Source organism: Salmo trutta, chromosome 2 (assembly GCF_901001165.1).
Source record: "Salmo trutta chromosome 2, fSalTru1.1, whole genome shotgun sequence".
NCBI lineage: Eukaryota > Metazoa > Chordata > Actinopteri > Salmoniformes > Salmonidae > Salmo > Salmo trutta.
This window is the reverse complement of record NC_042958.1, coordinates 14,086,155-14,094,582: the sequence shown is the minus strand read 5'-3', so window position 1 is coordinate 14,094,582 and position 8,428 is coordinate 14,086,155. Positions and strand designations below refer to the sequence as shown.

Genomic DNA, 8,428 nt, shown 5'->3' with positions numbered 1-8,428 from the left:
GAAATGGATTGGTTGTGTTGCAAATATGTCAATGTTCAAGGTGGACTTTTTCAAAATGTACATTTTTGAACTTTGTGCCTTGTTAACTGTACTTCCTGGAAATAACTGCTAGTACACCAATCAGGCCAGCAGGTGGCAATGTGCACCAGGGTAAGTGCCTTCCTCTATAGGAGCTGCAGTATTTATTTGGGAAACATTCCCTTGACTGATCCTTGGATAATTTTTTATTATGGATCCCCATTAGCTACTCTTCCTGGGATCCAGAAATTAAGGCTGTATACAAAAAAACCATTACATTTCACAACACATTGTGTGCCCTCAGGCTACTATTCTAATACCACACATCTACAACAGTCTACATGTCTCTACAGTCCTCACTGTTCCAGAAGGTGTATACCACATATCTACAACAGTCTACATGTCTCCACAGTCCTCACTGTTCCAGAAGGTGTATACCACATATCTACAACGGTCTACATGTCTCCACAGTCCTCGCTGTTCCAGAAGGTGTATACCACAAATCTACAACAGTCTACATGTCTCCACAGTCCTCACTGTTCCAGAAGGTGTATACCACACATCTACAACAGTCTACAGTCCTCGCTGTTCCAGAAGGTGTATACCACATATCTACAACAGTCTACATGTCTCCACAGTCCTCGCTGTTCCAGAAGGTGTATACCACACATCTACAACAGTCTACATGTCTCCACAGTCCTCGCTGTTCCAGAAGGTGTATACCACATATCTACAACAGTCTACATGTCTCCACAGTCCTCGCTGTTCCAGAAGGTGTATACCACATATCTACAACAGTCTACATGTCTCCACAGTCCTCGCTGTTCCAGAAGGTGTATACCACACATCTACAACAGTCTACATGTCTCCACAGTCCTCGCTGTTCCAGAAGGTGTATACCACACATCTACAACAGTCTACATGTCTCCACAGTCCTCGCTGTTCCAGAAGGTGTATACCACACATCTACAACAGTCTACATGTCTCCACAGTCCTCGCTGTTCCAGAAGGTGTATACCACACATCTACAACAGTCTACATGTCTCCACAGTCCTCACTGTTCCAGAAGGTGTATACCACACATCTACAACAGTCTACATGTCTCCACAGTCCTCGCTGTTCCAGAAGGTGTATACCACACATCTACAACAGTCTACATGTCTCCACAGTCCTCGCTGTTCCAGAAGGTGTATTTTATCTTTAGCTTTTTTTTTTATCAGATTTTACTGCTTGTATGAGTTACTTGATGTGGAATAGCTTTCCATGTAGTACATTTGTCATTGTTTCATAGTACAGTTTGAATGATTGAATGCCCAGGCTCCTATAAACATGCCAATGATCATAAACTGCTACTGAGAATACATCTGAAAAAGCTATTCCCTGTAAATGTTGATTGTGTCCTATCAGGTTTAAATGTATTTGAGAGCAGTGTTTGACCTGTTCAGTGAACCCCTAAATGCCCTTCAAGTACAATCACAACATAGGCTGGTGTTCAGTCTTTAGTGTAAAGTACATCATTCTTCATTCAAGTGTTACATCTCTTTTCTGGTGGCGTGACCATGCAGCCATGCCTGTTATGTGTGTGTGACGTGGTACTGTTTGACTGTGTACTTTGTGTGTGTGTAGGGAGGAGGGACTACCCCTGTCCTATCTTGACTTGTGCTGTTTAATCAGCGGAGGCTGAATGGCTGACTGGGTATCTGACATATGTTATCGCATCCCACCTCAGTTCTTTACCCAATATTTACTCCAATTAGGAGCAGTTTACTGAGAGAGTAGCAGCAGCTGGGAGAGAGATCATGAACTGACAGTATCAGGTAATGAGCCATATCGTGAATGTATATGAAAATGTATCACTTTATTGAAATGTTATGCTTGATGAGTTGTGTCTATCTGAATATCATTCTAGTTCTGTGGTATGTCCTGTGGCGTTACATTTTTGAAAATGCCTCTATTTTCCCCCGATTCTTTTAAAATGCAGCCAATTGGCTGCATTTATACAGGCAGACCAATTCTGATATTTATTTTCCACTAATGGTCTGTTGACCAATCAGATCTGTTGCCCATAATTGGGCAAATATATGAATTTGTCTGCCAGTGTAAATGCAGCCTATTAGTGTTAGAATTCCCATTGGTGGGATACTATCCCCCATAAAGACCTCAAACCTACAGCCCTTGTTACCCCTGGCTGTCTCCATAAAGGCAGAAGATAACTGGTGGAACAAGTGTCCAACAAGCTGAATGAATACAATCTGGGGTTACACCCAAAATCAATGTGATCAATCAGTAGCGGACATCCAAATCCCTGGTTATTGATCAGTATAGACTGCATTGAGGCCTGGGTGCTTAGATAACTGCCTATGGTGTTGGGCACCTACCTTCTCACCTATGGAGCTTCCTTTAAACAGTGATATCTGTACCGTCAGACAGAACAAGGATATGACAGAGTACGAAAGAAGGAAACATTGAAACTGTGTGAATCTGCTCTCACAGACAGAATGGACCTTCATCTGGAGCACTGACTCATGTGAGTTACTGATTGAAGGAGGAAAAAGTAAACAGTCTGAGAGGAAGGGAGGGAGGGAGGGAGGGAGGGAGGAGAGAGAGAAAGGGGGGGTGGTGTGGAACGGGACTTGTGGATAAAAGCCATGGATCACTATGGGCTCCTTAATCACACACGTTCAACACACAGATTGAGGCTGTCAACTCAGCCAGCAGCCCAGAGCAGCCATATCGACCTTGTGTGTCACACATTAACCACACACACCACTGGTGGAGGGAGGGAGGAGAGCAGAAGCTGTATGGGATGATAATAACGACAGACATCACACTATGTCTCTCTCTTTCTATTCACAATGTTTCCATGAGTTCATGTTGCTCTCACACACTTGTCAACCCTTCTTGTTTCACCTCTCTCTCTCTGTTTTTCTTTGTCTCTGGCCTGATTAGAGTCTGATTAAAACTGCTGAAGGACTGCCAGTGAGTAAATGAAGGGTGTATTTGAGTCAGTAATGTGAGGGGGGAGTGTGTGGTATGTGTGTGTGTTTTCGTTTGGGGGGTGAGGGTGGACAATGGAGCTAGGAAATCCCAGGCCATACACAGAACACAGTGTATCTCTCTGGGGGATAGGTGGACAGATAGGGTCTTTCTTCCCCCCTGTACCTGTCAGTAGTAGTTATCAGTGAAGACCATGGTCGTATACAGAACTCGGGTTATTGATCCTGTCAGTGGAGGGATTGGGCCAGTGTGACCGGACGGGGAGATATCGGTGGCGGGTGACCTGAAGCGTGGGAGGGAGCAGAGGTAACGCCCTGGAGTTCTTAATAGGCCTCATTCAGAGAAGTCAGCCAAAGGTTTCTCACCAGATCATGGGAAAATGACACATGCATGGTAGTTGGTCTCTAGTCTTTAGGAAATGGACAGACCATATTGTATTTGAGATTTTATGTTTTGTTTTCACAATTAAGTATCCCTGTGGAAACCTATTACATTGTTAATCTAAGTCTACATAAAGAGCAGTGTCATAATTGGGAGTGGGTTAAACGGTCTTCAGAATTGCATGACTCAGTCTTATGGGTTTAAGGAGGATCACATTGGGAGAGAGCAGGAGAATGAAGACTGGGTTTGGACTGTAAATCCCAGTATGGAGCTGGTTGATAAGACCACAATTAGGGCTGTAATTTCCATGTGCGTTTGATGACTGGAGACAGACAGTCACTTAGCTCATACTACAAACGCACACAGACAGAAGATTGCGATGCACAGTGTCAAAAGCCTGGACAACAATATTAAAGCCTGCAATCAGTCAGAGAAAGGTAAGTTCAAGGACCTGAATCACAACAACTGCTGGCTAGTCTACTCAATTTACCAATAACACCATTTAGATCTAGCAAATCAGAGCCAGAAACCCAAACATTTGCAAGAGAGGCTATTTTGGCTGCGTTCAGTCAAGCAGCCCAATTCTGATACTTTTCCACTAACTGGTCTTTTGACCATTCACATCAGGTCTTTTCACAGCAGATCTTTTTCAGAGCTAATCTGATTGGTCAAAATAGCAATTAGTGAAAATTGGGCTGCCTGTGTACACACTAATTGAAAGGAAAACCCCAAACTCACAGACACTAGGCCTTCCATGGAATGAGTTTGAAACCCCTGCAGACACTCCTCGTCACAACCCTGTATAAGCTGTTCATAGAGATAGATAGAGGACTGTGCCATTAAAGCAGGGGTGTCAAACTTGTTCAAAGGAAGTGTCTGCAGTTAAAAGGAGTGTCTGCAGTTAAAAAAATCTATAATAATTAAGACCTAAACAACCAGGTGAGGGGACTTTCTTACTAATTAGTGACGTCAATCAAGTACAAGGGTAGAGCAAAGACCTGCAGACACTTGGCTCTCCTTGGAATGAGTTTGACACATATGCATTATAGCGTCTGTGACAGCATAGGCAGCACCATTGAGGCTACAACCCATAGGAATTCCCACCCAGTTGACTACTTTAAAATGGTGGAAACATGCAAGCCCTCAATGGCAATGTCCATGCTAAGACAGGTTATATCCATGATGAGTCCTTTCTCTATCAGGCTGTTTGCATCTATTCACAACAATTCACTCTTCCTAACTTTCTCCAATCAATAATGTCAAATGTAGGGTGATGGGTGAATAAAATCACAAAGTAGGTGTCCAATATTAATTTATTATAAATCAATATTTCGCCAAATAATGAAAATACTTATTATGCTACCGAGGCAAAATTTGCTTTCCATTTAGCTAACTTTCCATTGCGTGGATTGAAACACCCCTGTATTATCCAATAGTGGTATCGCCCAATAAAATATATCATCCTCAGGTGTGTCAATCCATGTAGTGTGGTAAATGACCTGCTCTCGCTTTTGTTAGAGGCGGTTCTTTACCACCTATACAATTAAAATGGGGGAAAGGATACAAGTCCAAAAAAAGCTTTATTTGTTATTTTGTCAACTGCAAAGCCACCTTCAATAAATCATGGAAATTAGATGCCCATCTTTGTAAGCACACAGGTTTGGTGTGTTTATATCTGTCCTGCCCAGCTATAGCCTCTTTCAACAGATGGTCCCAAAGATATCAGTTCCTAGCTCCTAGGGCCTGAAATTCACATTTCTGTTAGATCAGACAAAGAATGGACATCCTATGTTTGTTTTTTTACTGCTAGATGAAAGTTAATGTGTCTGGGGGTCAGAAACGCATGGGTATGATAGTGTTTGTTACAGAGAGGAATCCACGATGGTGATGTTTCTCTTCCACAGAAACCCTTCTCACTTGAACTGTGATGAGCTTCTGGATCCGCTACCGGCTCACCAGACATGGGCTGAGCCACAGTGGAGAGAAGCCATACACGTGAGTGTGAAGCTTCACTATCACTTCACTGTCAATGACTGGTTTGTTAGAGGCTGGATGGCTGATCTTTCATTCTACAATACTACATTGTTGCATTTCCAAGCCATTTGGCAAGACAACCAGTTGGCTAAAGCAAAGCAACAGGTTGGCTCCGAGGCTAGGGTTTAGTTCTGAATGTGTATGAACCAGAAATGTTACTGAATGGACATGAGCAGTAGCCTAACCCACTGTGATATCTGAGACATGAAATGCATCAATCCTCTTCCAACCTTCCCTCTGGTCTCCCGTGTGTGTGTGTGTGTGTGTGTGTGTGTGTGTGTGTGTGTGTGTGTGTGTGTGTGTGTGTGTGTGTGTGTGTGTGTGTGTGTGTTTGTGTGTTTGTGTGTTTGCAGGTGTCTGGCTGCAGATGCTCTGAGGCCATCACACATGGCAGCATGAAGACACATGGCTCGCGTTCACCAGGACTAGAAGGTTGTCTAAACCTTGAGGCTCGGCTTCATCTCCTTATTGCCTTAGATTTCATTGACCCGGTTCTGAATCAGTTGATGGCTGAACGTGATTTTATTGAGAGCCCACTTGACACTTCCACTCTACCAGTTTTGAGTGGGTGAAGGAAAAGTGACGGCCATATCGGAAAATGACAAACATGGGTCCTACTGCACAAGATTGAACACGCACAACTGCTGCCCTTTCAGTGAAGATGACACACACACTGGCCTCTACAGGGGCATTCAGGCTCTACCACGTCAGCCTGAGCTCTGACACTTTCTCATAGGTGTAACTTTTAGGGCTGTAAGAGAATTTGCTACTTTTTGTCCTGAGTTATGTTTGGGGCAAGTACAACAAATCACAGAGTACCACTCTCCATATTTTTAAACATAGTGGTGGCTGCATCATGTTCTGCGTATGTGTGTAGTGGTTAAGGACGGGATAGTTTTCAGGATATAATTAAAAACATGGAGCCCAGCACAGGCACAATCCTAGAGGAAAACCTGGTTGTCTGCTTTCCACCAAACACAGGGATATGAATTCCCCTTTCAGCAGGACAATAACCTAAAAACCCAAAGCTGAATCTACACTGGCGTTCCTTACCCAAGAACACAGTGAGTGGCCGAGTTAGTTTTTACTTGAAGATCTGTGGCAAGAGTAAGACCTGAAAATGGTTGTCTAGCAATGATCAACAACCAATTTGACAGTTTGAAAAGTATAATGGGCAAATGTGCACAATCCAGGTATGGAAAGGTCTTAGATTTACCCAGAAAGACTCACAGCTGTAATTGCTGCCAAAGGTGCTTCTACAAAGTATTGACTCAGTGTGAATACTTAAGTAAATTAGATGTCTGTATTTAATTTTCAATACATTTGCTGAATTGTCTAAATATGTGTTCACTTTGTCATTGTGTGTAGATGGGCATGGGATCTATTTAAATCATTTGGAATTCAGGCTGTAACACTGGAATAAGTCAAGGGGTATGAATACTTTCTGAAGACACTGTACCTATATGGTCACTGTTGGGACAGCGTTGTCGATGCGCTTATTTATGAATCTGATGACTGATGTGGTAAACTCCCCAATGCCGTTGGATGAATCCCGGAACATATTCCAGTCTGGGCTAGCAAGACAGTCCTGTACCTTAGCATCCGCTTCATCTGACCACTCCCCTATTGAACGCGTCACTGGTACAACCTTTTTGAGTTTTGCTTGTAAGCAGGAATCGGGAGAATATAATTATGGTCCAATTTGCCAAATGGAGGGTAGCGGAGAACTTTGTTTGCATCTCTGTGTGGAGTCAAGGTGCTCTAGAGTTTTTATCCCTTTAGTCGCACAGCTGAACTGCTGGTAGAAATGAGGTAAAACAAATTTGAGTTTCCCTGCATCAAAATCACCGGCAACTAGAACAGCTTCCTAGATGAGCATTTTCTTGTTTGCTTGTGGCCCTATGCAACTCGTTGAGTGCTGTCTTAGTGCCAGCGTTGGTTTGTGGCGGTAAATGGACAGCTATGCAAAATACAAACTCTTGGTTAATAGTGTGGTCTACAGTTTGAGGTATTCTAACTCAAGCGAGCAGAACCTCGAGACTTCCTTAATATTAGAGATTGCGCACCAGCTATTAAACACACCACCACCCTTGATCTTAACGGAATCTGCCGTTCTGTTCTGCTGATGCATAGAAAAAAACTGCTAGATTTATATTATTCGTGTCCTTGTTCAGTCATGACTCCGAGAACCATAGTATATTACTTCTTAATGTCCCGTTGATAGGATAGTCTCAAACAGAGCTCATCCAGTTTATTCTCCAGCGATTGCACATAAGGTAAGAGGGTAGAGGTGATTTTTATTCATTCGCCGACATAGTCTTACCAGGATGCTCTCACGTCGGCCTCTATAGCGCAGTATTCCCTTTCTATGAGTGTTGGGGATTAGGGCCTGGTCTGGGATCGATGTCAATCGCTGCCTTTATTTGGACGAGGACTTCTACTTCAATGAGTCAGTTAGTGATAGCTGTTCTGATGTCCAGAAGCTCTTTCAGTCATGGGAAATGATGGCAGAAACATTATGTGCAAAAAACAGTTAAGGTCAGAGCAAATAAAGACACAACAGTCTTAAGCCGTCCCATCAGACTCAGTTGGAGTCAGGGACTGTGTCCACACAATCTGAGACCAGCAGACTGGCTGCCCAACTCTGTAACACTAGCTCCTACACCATGTAACACCCATGCTCTGACATGGACTGGTCCATCAGAGCCACGGGGGTGTTCTGAAACCTGTGGAAGAGGAACCTATACTTTGCACTGTGTGAAGGCTTTTTGTTCAATTTGTTTTCAGAAGCCGGCTCTTTCAGTTATGTATCAAATACATCCTCATTACTGCAGGTCTGGATTTGTGTCTGATGTTAATGCTTGTGTAATGCACCATGCAACATGTTTAGCAAAAATATTTGGTTGATGGGCATTTGCTAAGTGCCTCCAATAATGGCACTTTCATATCGTTTTCTAAAGTATGTTCCTTTCATCCAGGGGAGGGGTGATCTTGTTGA

General features: G+C 43.2%; 1 long non-coding RNA gene across 1 annotated transcript; it reads left to right on the top strand.

Moving 5' to 3' along the window:
- Positions 1–1,726: 1,726 nt before the first annotated feature.
- LOC115151144 (uncharacterized) lies at positions 1,727–6,680 on the top strand. The gene is made up of 3 exons (XR_003867226.1): positions 1,727–1,835; positions 5,301–5,391; positions 5,784–6,680. It is a non-coding gene; the product is annotated as an uncharacterized LOC115151144 (long non-coding RNA).
- The last annotated feature ends 1,748 nt before the right edge of the window (positions 6,681–8,428 follow it).